The sequence below is a fragment of the Ailuropoda melanoleuca genome, chromosome 1 (assembly GCF_002007445.2).
Source record: "Ailuropoda melanoleuca isolate Jingjing chromosome 1, ASM200744v2, whole genome shotgun sequence".
NCBI classification, from domain to species: Eukaryota; Metazoa; Chordata; class Mammalia; order Carnivora; family Ursidae; genus Ailuropoda; species Ailuropoda melanoleuca.
The window spans coordinates 108950158-108962314 of NC_048218.1; the positions used below are offsets into that span (position 1 = coordinate 108950158).

The following is a 12157-nucleotide window of genomic DNA, read 5'->3' on the forward strand; positions in this document are numbered from 1 at the left end:
CTTCAGAAAGCGGGGTGTGGGTGCCCCCGGCCTGCCTGCAACCAACAGGGGCCAACACAGCAGACACGCGAGACGTTAGAAAGGAGAAAGAAGAGGATACCCAGGGGCCACGTTTAAGGATTGGGAGATGCCGTGAAAAGGTCTACACGTCAGTTTCTCTTGAAATCCACGAGACACAGCTATGTTGGGCCCACTGTAACCGTGTAGAGTGCACAGCCGTGCACCCGCACTGGGGACACCCACCCCTCCACGTGACCCTGTGGCCTGTCCCCACATCCTGGGCCCAGCAGCAGGTGCCCTCATGCCATCACCAGGTATGTCCCACAGGGGACACAATCCCCGAGGTCAGTCGGATTTTCTAGGTAACGTTCTCTTCTTTTTAACAAGTTGGGAGAATTTTTAAAGGGAACAGGATGTTACTACTAAATACAGTCACACAACCATTTTGCAAATCTGAAGCCAATCACGTGGTTTTCAGTGTCACCATGGCAACATACTTGGTAGAGATGATCAGAGGTCTGTACTTGTTCAGACCTTCCAGCATTGCCCAACGCAATATGAATTCTTACAAGCGCTAGGTTTCACCCGCTAACCCTGTTCTCGGCCGTGGCGTCTCACCAACTGTCATACTGCATACAATTAGTATGCTTTCAGTGTGAGCTACATGAACAAAATTTTAAAATGCAAATCCCACTGAGTTCCAGGATCTTCTCCATCATGAAGCTGCATACTTGTTCACATAAACCAGAGAGCAGTTAGGGGATGGCCCCCCAGCAGGACCGGGCCCTGGAGCGCAGGTGCCCGGGCAGTCAGGGGACAACCCCAGGCAGGGCCCAACCCTGGGGCACAGGTTTCCGGGCAGTCAGAGGTGCCCCCCCCCCGCCCCCCGCAGGGCTCAGCCCTTGGGCACAGGCGTCTCCTCCCCCGAGGGCCCTGCAGGCAGTGGACACTGCCAGGCACAGGGTGGGGCTTCAGAACTTGCTGCAGAAACAAAAGAGCTACAGGGGGGGCACGCAGGGCTGAAACCCTTCGTACTGCTGCTCGGGTTTCCAGGTGTTGCCTGAATGAAGAGGGACGTGGATTCTCTTACCTAGACATGAACAACTGGTTTCGTCCTTTAAACAGCAGACAGTGAGAGGCGCTGGGGAAAAGCCCGACCAAGAAACCTCACCTGCACTCCTGCCTAGTGTGTGGCCCATGGTGGGAGCGACACGGGGAACAGCTGAGGGCTTCCCAATGCCACCTGAGCTTTCAGAACCGCTTTGGGAACTGGTTGCAAATAAGAGTCCTGCGCTTGCCCCTGCGCAGATGCTAGTCTCCGTCTTCTCGGGGGGGGGGGGGCTGGGTGCGCAGGACCAGGGGCAAGAGGGACCTCTCACATACTCGGGTCCTCCTGCGTCGGGACAGGGAGCGGAGAAAATGCGTACCTGCTGGGAAGTCACTGTCCTGAGCCTCATTTGTACCATCTAAAAAAAGCAAAGGAAAATGACGTGTCAATCAAATCAGCGCCTTAGATGGATGCAAGTTAATTAGGCTAAACTCAGGAACCTCCTTCTTCTCACTAAGACAGTAACTTCTGCTACCTGCTCACAATATAACATCCCAGTCACGCCCCACTGTAGGCACCCAACCCCTGGCTGATCCCAAGGCTGATCCCAACCCTGCCATCTCCACCTCCACGACAAAACTCACAGTCATCTGCGTCCATGTCTCTCCATTCCAAATCTGGAAGAAAGCACACACACATTGACTTTCGTCAGCAAGTTAGGACCTTTCTACCCAAAGTCTCGCGTTTACTTTTAGTGCTAGGCTTGGCTTCAGTTCTTCCTACGTAAATTTCTGTTGTCCAGCCCCAAATATGACACAGAGAAGTGATAGCCGCATACAAGATAGTGATTTGCTCTAGAGTATATTCCCGTAAGAATTTACTGAAGTTTCTGAGAATAAAATACAAGTAAGTTCATTAAACTTCTATAGATTAATCTTTGATTTTAGAAACTATTTAAAACATAAGTTATTGTAAATTCCTTGGCTCAATTTCAAGATTACCTCTGACAAACATCATCCTTATTTTTTTTAAAGATGACTTGTTTATTTATTTGAGGGACAGAGAGAGAGAGAGAGCATGGGGAGGGGCAGAGGGAGAGGGACAAGCAAGGCTCCGTGCTGAGCGTGGAGCCCGATGCGGGGCTCGACTCCAGAACCCTGAGATCATGACCTGAGCTGAAACCAAGAGTTGGACGCTCAACTGACTGCGCCACCCAGGTGCTCTGTTGTGTACTTTTTAATTGTTCTGACTTCAGATCCAAGTAAAACTATCCGATCGCTAATCCAATCCAAAATTAAAATTACATTTTTTAAAGCTTATGAATCGGAAAAAGATTCTGATATTTTCAGATTAACTCCTCTCATGCTTTCCATAGAGTCAGGTAGATAAATGTGACATTTCAAACATTCTTCTCTGACGCTGTCTCTGGAGACAGACATGAAGAGCAGGGAAGAGAAACAGGAAATCATGAGAGTATGAAAGACAGATGATTCATACACATCAAACCGCAACGTTGAGCAATCAAAAGATTATTTTATCCAAAGTGGAGAAAAGACATCAGAAGAATTTTTCCAAGGAATTCAAAATGCCCTCCGAGAAAATACAGCCGTTAAAGGAGGGGACAAGACACAGAAAAAACCCCGTAACAGGTGGAGGTGAGTTTGAGAAGCAGCTGTGAGCAGGGATCAAGGAGTAAACCTCAGACCCACCCTCGCTTTGTTAGGGATGGGACACAGCTCTGATTGGACTGACAGATTACAGATGATGGCAAGGAGGCACAACGTGGCCAGAGGGTCAGCCTCTCGAACTGCGGGAACCACCCAGGGGCAGGAGAGCCTAGTGGTCCACAGGCGGAGATGGCTGGGAGCCCAGGTCGGCACCGGTCAGCAGCAGACTTTCAGGCGGGGACACGGCAGAAGTGCCCTTGCCAGCACCTGCTCTCGGTCTCTCTCTCTGTGACAGTGGCCGTGCGGTGGGGGTGAGTTGTGGTGGGCCTGTGGTTTGTATTTGCATGTCCCTAGTGACCAGTGATGCTGAGCGCCTTCGCAAGTGCTCACTGCCCATTCATACACTTGCTTTGGAGAAATGTCCATTCAAGACCTTTGCCCATTTGTAAATTCTGTTGGTTTGGTTGTGGAGTTTTTGGAGCTCTCCAGATATTCTGGATGTTAATCCCTCGCCAGACACATGGTTTGCAAATACTGTCTCCCATTCTGTGGGTGCCCTTTATGCCCCGTGGAGAGTGTCCTCTGAGGCACAAAATGTTTAACTTTTCACATGGTCCCATTTGTCTCGTTTTGTTCTTGTCCACACTTTGTCCACCGTGTCTCCTCTAGGAAATCGCTGCCACATCCAAATGTGTGAAGCTTTGGTTCAATGTTTTCTTCCAAGTGTTCTACTGTTTTAAGTTTTACATTTAGGATTACATGATCCATTTTGAGTTAACTTTTGATTACAGTGTTGGGTAAGGGTCTGACTTCATTGTTTCGCATGTGAAGGTTCAGCTTTCCCAACACTATGTGTTGAAAAGACTGTCCTGTATCCAGTAAATGTTCTTGGCACCCTTGTCAAAAACCACTTGACCATTCATGAGGGTTTATTTCTGGGCTATTTCACTGGTCTAAACATGTGTCTTGATGCCAGTACCACACTGTTTTGACGTTGTAGCTCTGTAGTAGGTTTTGACATCAGGAACAGTGAGTCCTCCAGTTCTGTTCTTCTTTTTCAAGACTGTCTTGGCTATTCACTGGCCCTTAAGACTCCATATGAAAGATGGGTTTTTCCTTTTCTGCAAAATGTCACTGGCTTTTTGATAGGGACTGTCACCAATCTGCACATCACTTTGGGTGATATTGACATTTTAACGATATTAAGTCTTCCCATCCATGAACATGGGATGTGTTTCCATTTATTTATGTCTTCTTTATTTTCTGCAACAATGTTTTGTAGTTTTCTCGTACAGTTCTTTCACCTCCTTGATTAATTCCTAATTCCTAAGTATTTTATTCTTTTTGATGCTCCTGCACATGGACTGATTTTTGTGATTTCCCCTTCAGTGTGCTCACTACTTGTGAACAGAAATGTAACTGATTTTTGTGTGTTAGCTTTGCATCCTCCTGCTTGGCTGAATTTATTTTAGTTCTAACAGTTTTTTGTGAAATCTTTAGGATTTTCTATACATAAGATGACATCAACTGCAAACAGAGATCATTTTATGTCTTCCTTTCCAGTTTAGATGCCTTTTATGTCTTCCTCTCCCCCAGCTGCTCGGCCTGGGACTTCTAGTATGAGGCTGGAAGGGAGCGGGGACGTGGGCCTCCCGCTCTTGCTCCTTATCTTAGAGGAAAAGCTCAGTCTCGCACCACTGAGTATGACGCTGACCGTGGATTGTCCATGTATGGCTTTTATCATGTGGAGCTGGTTTCCATCTACTACTTTGTAGAGCGTTTTTATCAAAAAATGGTAGGGAATTTCATCAAATGCTTTTTCTGCATCAGTTGAGAGCATCATTTTCCCCTTCATTTTGTTGACACCACTGAAGATTTTTGCACCAATGATCCTAAAGGATACTGGTCTATAGCTTCCTTTTCTTTGTCTGACTTTGGTTATCAGGGTTGTGCTGGCCTCAAGAATGAGTTAGGAAGTTATCCCTCCCTTCAATTGTTTGAAAAAATTTGAAAAGCAGTTCTTGAAATATTTGTTGAATTCACCAGTGAAGCCTTCAGGACCAGGGTTCTTCCTTGTCGGGAGACTTTTTATAACAAATTCAATCTCCTTACTAGTTACAGGTTTATTCAGATTGCTCATTTCTTTGTGATTCAGTCTTGGTAGGTTTTGTGTTCCTAGGAATTTGTCCTTTTCATCCAGGCTAAGCAATTTTTTGGCTTCGCTGTACTCTGTTACAATCCCTTTTATTTCTGTAGAATCAATAGTAATGTCCCATGCCCATGTCTGATTTCAGTGATTTGAGTCTTCTCTCCTTTTTTCTCAATGTAGCTAAAAGTTTGTCAGTGGTGTTGATCTTGTCCGAGAACCCACTTCTGGTTGCACTGATGTTCTGTACCGCTTTTCTACTCTCTCATTGATTTCTGCTCCTATCTTTATCATTTCCTTCTGTTTGCTACCTGTGGGTTTCATTTGTTCTTCTTCTAGTTCCTTTCATTGTTAAAATTGTGTTGTTGTTTTCATTTGTACCTATTTTCTAACTTCCTTGAGATTTCTTCTTTGATATACTAGTTAGTAGTGTGTGTTTAGTGTCCACAATTTTTTTTAAAGATTTTATTTTATTTATTTGACAGAGAGAGAGACAGCCAGTGAGAGAGGGAACACAAGCAGGGGGAGTGGGAGAGGAAGAAGCAGGCTCCGAGTGGAGGAGCCTGATGTGGGGCGTGATCCCAGCGTTCTGAGCCGAAGGCGTTGCTTAACGACTGAGCCACCCAGGCGCCCCTAGTGTCCACAATTTTAAAAAATTTTCAGTTTTCTGTTACTGATTTCTAATTATATCCCATTGTGTTCAGACACTTTGTACGATATCGATCTTGTAAAATCCATGTAGACTTCATTTGTGGACGTGCATATATCTATGCTGGAAAATGTCCTGTGTACACTTGAGAAGAAAGTGTGTGCCTGGGTGAAGTGTTGTGTGTGTCTGTTAGATGAGGATGGTTCACTGTGTTGTTCAAATCCTCTACTTCCTTTCTTGTCTTCTGTCTGGTTGTTCTGTCCATCATTGGGAGTGGGGTACAGTTGTCTATTTCTCCCTTCAATTCTATCAGTTTTGGTTTCAAATATTTTGATGGTCTGTCATTGGATGTGTGAGTGTTTAGTTGTATCTTCTCATTGTACTGAGACCTCTGTTAATATATAATGTCCTTGTCTGTCTCTCATAACCTTTTTTATGTGGACTCTATTCTGTCAGATATTAGTACAGTCACTCCTACTATCCACTGGTTACTGCCTGCATAGAGGATCTTTCTCCATCCTTACATTCTCAGCTTGTTCGTGTCTTTGGATCTCAAGTGAGTCTCCTGTAGACAACATATACTTAGGTCCTGTTTTTATCCATTCTGCCAATCTCTGTCTTTTCACTGGAAACTTTAATCCCTTTACATTTAAAGTAATCACTGATAAGGAGGCACGCACTTCTGTCACTGTGCTATTTGTTTTCTGTATGCCCTATTTACATACAAAATTCTATCCCCACCTCTTTGGGTGTTGATATCACATCTTCATAAGCTGAGTGCCCCAGCACATAAACTAATAATTCTTTCAAATGCATTAGTCTCAGAAGTTACAGAAAACAAGATTTGAAGTTACAAACCAAACTTACAGTGATACTAGATTTACATTTTTTGTTTTTTCTTTAAATGTATTAGTCTCTTCCACACTAAGATACCACCTTACACCAGTTAGAATGGCAAAAATTGACAAGGCAGGAAACAACAATTGCTGGAGAGGATGTGGAGAAAGGGGATCCCTCCTGCACTGTTGGTGGGAATGCAAGTTGGTACAGCCACTCTGGAAAACAGTGTGGAGGTCCCTTAAAAAGTTAAAACTTGAGCTACCCTATGACCCAGCCATTGCACTACTGGGTATTTACCCCAAAGATACAGACGTAGTGAAGAGAAGGGCCATATGCACCCCAATGTTCATAGCAGCATTGTCCACAATAGCTAAATCATGGAAGGAGCCGAGATGCCCTTCAACAGATGACTGGATTAAGAAGATGTGGTCCACATATACAATGGAATATTACTCAGCTATCAAAAAGAATGATTTCTCAACATTTGCTGCAACATGGATGGCACTGGAGGATATAATGCTAAGTGAAATAAGTCAAGCAGAGAAAGACAATTATCATATGGTTTCTCTCATCTATGGAACATAAGAACTAAGAAGATAGGTAGGAGAAGAAAGGGATAATGAAAGGGGGAGTAATCAGAAGGGGGAATGAAGCATGAGAGACTATGGACTCTGAGAAACAAACTGTGGGCTACAGAGAGGAGGGGGGTGGGGGAACGGGATAGGCTGGTGATGGTAGTAAGGAGGGCACATATTGCATGGTGCACTGGGTGTTATACGCAACTAATGAATCATCGAACTTTACATCAAAAACCAGGGATGTACTGTATGGTGACTAACATAATATAATAAAAATATATTATTATAATAATAAAAAAACAAAAAAATAAATGTATTAGTCTCTTAAATCATGAAGAAATCAGAAAGCACAGTTATGAACCATTGTTAAAATTGTTAAATTAGCTATTATAACTGCCCAGGTATTACCTTTACTGAGATCTTTACTTCACAATACGGCTTCAAGTCCCTGTCTAGGGCCCTTTCTTTCCACCCGCAGGACTCCCTGGAGCATCTCCTGTAGGGTGCCGTGATCAACAACTCCCTCAGCTTTTGTTCCCTAGGAATGTTTGTTTCTCCCTCAATTTGGAAGGACAGATTTGCTGGATATAGGATTCTTAGCTCACAATTTCTTCTTTCTTTTAGCACTTTAAATATATCTGCCCACTGTCTTCTGGCCTCTGAAGTTTCTGATGAGAAATCGAGAGATGATCTCGGAGGACCCTGCATATGGATGATCTGCTTCTCTGCGGCTGCTTTCAAGACTCAGTCTTTTGGAAGTTTAATTCCAACATGTCTCCATGGGTCTCTTCAAATTCATCTTACTTGGAGTCTGTTGTGCTTCTTGGACTTTATAATCCATGTCTCTTTAAGAAGTTCTCAGCCACTATTTTTTCAAATCTTCTCTTGCCCCTTTCTCTCTCTCTCTCCTCTTTCTGGGACCTCCACAATTAAGACCTACTGATGGCATCCCACAGGCGTCCTAGGCTCTGTTCGCTTTTCTTCAATCTTTCCTCTTTCTGGTCCTCAGCCTCCATACAGTCCATTGTCCTGTCTTTAAGTTCACTGATTCTATCTTCCACCTCCCCAGTCTGCCTTTGAACCCCAGGAGTGAAGTTTTCGTTCTGGTTACTGTGCTTTTCCTTTGGTCTCTAAGGCTTCCTAGCTCTTCACTGATATTACTGTTTTGTCCACACATCACGTCTTGACTTTCTCCACATCTTCCTTTAGCTCTTTGGGCATCTTTCGGACCATTGTCTTAAAGTCTTCATCTAATACATCTGCTACTTTGTCTTTTCAGAGACAGCTTTTGTTCAATAATTTTTTTTTCCTCGAACGGGTCATACTTCCCTATTCCTGTGTATACCTTGTGATTTTCTTTGCTGCACACTGGACATTGAATCTAATAATGTGGTAACTCTGGAAATCAGATTCCTCCCACTTTTCCCAGGGTTTGCTGCTTTTCATTATTGTTTTTGTCTGTTGGATTGTTGCAGGCTATCTCTGCACCCAGGATCAAACTGAGGTGTACAATTTAGGTCCTCTGAGGTCTTTTTCTGAGATTTCCTTTGGGAACGCACAATCACTTTTTAATTTTCCCACATGTGCAGTTGTTTTTGAATGTCCTAGTCTTTAATGTCTGCCTCCCAAAAGGGGAAAGAGCAAAAAGTTAATGGGAGGAAGGATGCTGGCCCTGAAATCCCCTGCAAGTCACTTCAGCTGGAGGAGGGGCTAGCAACAATGAGGAAAGGGTGACAACGGCAACAGCAGCGGCCACCCATCTCTGTGTTTGCACCTCTGTGATCAGAAGCAGTAATCGGCAGAGCAGAGAACCCGGTACTTGGACAGGGTTCTTTCTGCCCACTCTGGCTGGTTCCCACCAGCTGTGTGCATGGCTGCCTGCTGCTTGTCTGGGAACAGGAGACTGGGAGCTGCTACTGTGCTCAAAGATGCAATTGACCAAATTAGCTGGAAATTTATTCTCCAAGTCTTCCCCTGGAAGTTGCAAACCTCCAACTGACTCCAGAGGTACAGGACAGTGCATGGAAAGATATGGCCAGTGCAACGGTCCAGGTTGGAAGGCATATTCCTGGTGCTTCCCGCTCTGCCATCTTCCCAGAATCCTCTTAAATGGTTTTCTAAAATTTCTTTTAAAGTATGAGCTATGAAGTAATTAGCGTCCTCAGACCTGAAATAAGGTAAATAAACTCCGTAGGAGGATTGCATATAGCACATCTATTCTATGGTTTTAGAAGGCGGGAGCACGGTTATCCCGGGCAGGGGCAAGTGGGAAGGGGTCTACTGGGGGGAATGACGTGTTTGTCTTCTTCATCTGGACGCTGCTCAAAATAGGTCCATTCCTGCTTGTGAAAATGTATCAAGCTACACATTGGTAAAATGGGCACTTTTTCACATGTATATCAAGCCTCAATACACCTTTTTTCTTTTTATCCTGTATGTTGAAGAGTTTGCTTTAAGTCTTATTAATGGAACACACTGAAGAGGAAGTCACATTCCTCAAGAAGAAAATTTTTAAAAATAATTATGGGAGGCTTCTTCACTGGAGAGATAATAAAGATGGAACTCTGGGGAAGTCCTGGAGTGTCTCTGAGCCTCAATTTCCCCAGATGGAACAAAGGACCACTAATAACCAACCCCCTGGCTCACAGCAGGCAGCCAGGGAGGTCATTCCCTCCCCTGAGCCCACCCCAACTGTCTCCCCAGTCTCTCTAGAGCAACACTCTCGTTCCAACAGAGCTGCCTGTGGAAGGAAATGTTCTCTATTTGCATGTGGCTCCTCAGCACCTGAAATACGGCTAGAGTGACTCAGCAATGCGATTTTTAATAGCATTTAAATTTGCATTGTGCGCCTAGTAGCTCCTGTACCGAACAGCACCATTCTGGATCCAGAGAAACTGAAGGGCTTTGGCCAATTACTGCTGGTTCCCAATTTTGCTGTGAGGCTTGACCTGGCCATGACTTCCCCCCGGTGCCTATGTTCTAGAACGTAAGTTCCATGAGGACAAGGGATCGGGGCCATTTCGTTCACTACTGTTTACTATATTCACAGTGCCCGCTATGATGCCCGCATGTTAAGTGTTCAGTAAATATTCGTTTAAATGAACAAAATAAAACAAAATTTGGTGAATCCAAACTACTTTGCTTATTTTTACAGGTTATCTTTGCAGAACACTATCAAATCCAATAGGACATATTTATTTTGAGACATGCCGAATTAATGAGAGATCCAAAATGAGTTTCTAAGAGAAAAGATGCCTGGAGTGTGGCCACCACACCTTAAAGCTGAAGTCATGAGGGGCAGCCACAGAGCCAGCCCCCAGATCCACAGAGAGAGACTGAGCCCACGCGAACCACAGCCAGGGAGACCACAAGCCCCAGTCTGCCCGGGACAGCTCCAGTTTAGAGCTATTGTCCCAACCAAACACTCAGGAGCACCCAGGTCAGAAACTAGACAGTCACCCTAAGCCGGACTCGGGGTGGCAGTTATGACGTCCTCGGATTGGGACAATATGTTTCTGGTAAACTGTGGGATAATCACCAGTGTGAAACTGAATCCTCTTTGGAAGAGATGAAGGAAGTTTAAAACACCCTGCGATGGAATCTTTTCATAAAAGGAGAAACAACGGCTTTAAGCCTCTGTATATATGAGGGCTGTGCTCCCCTGTCCCGGGCGTTCTGGAAGGCAGAACCCGCCACATGAGCTTCAGCATGGGTGCGAGCCCCACATTTACCTGCAATGGCCACCGCTGTTCGTCTCTCAGATGCTTTTATTTCTGGGGCCACGTCTCCCAAATCTGAACGCCTGAAACAATCGCAAGAGAAAATTCTAATTAAAGTAATGAAGTGATACCACACTTTGAATCTACCTATCGAGTTGGCTGCATATCAGAATCTCTTGGGGAGCCTTTAAAATCTACAACTCCTGGCCACGCCCCAGACCACCAAAATCTGACCTGGGGGTTGGGCCTGGGTATCTCTGCTCTTAAGAGTGCCCTCGATGATTCCCATGTGCAGCCACCACGGACAAGCGCCGGTCCAGAAAAACCAGCGTCCTCCACCACTGCACGCCAGAGCACAAACCGCCATTAAAAAAGACATAAAAATATACATACCCTTTGACCAGTAATTCCACTTCTACCCTAAGGAAATAATTAAGATTTAGTTACAAAGATGTTGATGCCAGCTTTACATATAATAGCGAAAAACTGGATGCCTTTTAAAATCAAAGTTCAATCACAGAGAAGTACGGTACAGTCTTATTCTGTAGCCATTAGGAAATGCTGTATAGATCTCATTTTGCGGACAAAGAGATGGTGGATGATGCTATGGAATGATGTTAATGACATTTATACTCATGGGAGGAAATACGTGAATATTTACGGTGGGAATATGTAAGGATGATGACGTGTTAATGAAATCATGTGTATTTATATATTTATTTACAAGGAGATCTAGAAGGGTGCTCATCAAAAGTTAATAGTGTGGGCAGGGAAGGGTGACCCAGAATTCTTTTCAGATTTGGGAAATGTAGTCCATTTAAGAATTAACTATTTGAGGTTTATTATAGGAATGAGTAAATGTGTTGATTTTGTCAGGATCCAGAGTTCCACTGTTGAAGAAGGGACATACAAATATGGAAAGAAGGTGGGGGTGCCTGGGGAGCTCAGTCAGTGAAGCGTCTGCCTTTGGCTCAGGTCATGATCTCGGGGTCCTGTGATCGAGCCCCGCAAAGGGCTCCCTGCTCAGTGGGGAGTCTGCTTCTTCTGCCGTCTGCCTCTCCCCCTGCTCATGTTCTCTCTCTCAAATAAATAAAATCTTTTAATACAACAAACAAATATGGAAAGAAGGAGGTTAGAGAAAGAACTCCCATAGATATGCTGGATCTGGAGGCGTAGCGTGAACACACGACTGCATATGCGCATTTGTATCTCACGCATCCTTTCCCAGCTCCGTCCACTGCATGGGCCAAAAACCGAAGATACTACGTAGTGGCGACAAGCACACCGAGCGCCCTTCACCACCACTGCACACTGAAAGACACCAGGTCTCCTTGGAGAAATGGCAGAGGCCAGGGCCGGGGCAGGGAGAGAACAAGAGGAGTCCGAGCATCTTATTTCAGAAAATAAGGAAGTGCCTGAAAAATGCTAGGGCGTGCCTTGGAACTGGCAAGTCTGGGGCCATCTGAGGACAGATGTGATAAATACAGCAAGTAATGAAAAACCACTGAAG

At 44.8% G+C, this 12157-nt stretch overlaps 1 non-coding gene across 1 annotated transcript; it reads right to left on the bottom strand.

Annotated features, from left to right (window-relative positions):
- Positions 1-6: 6 nt before the first annotated feature.
- On the bottom strand, positions 7-11030 carry LOC100477486. Its single transcript, XR_004626633.1, has 3 exons — positions 10660-11030; positions 1693-1725; positions 7-1466 (listed from the first exon to the last, which is right to left on the bottom strand). It is a non-coding gene; the product is annotated as an uncharacterized LOC100477486 (transcript).
- Positions 11031-12157: the final 1127 nt, after the last annotated feature.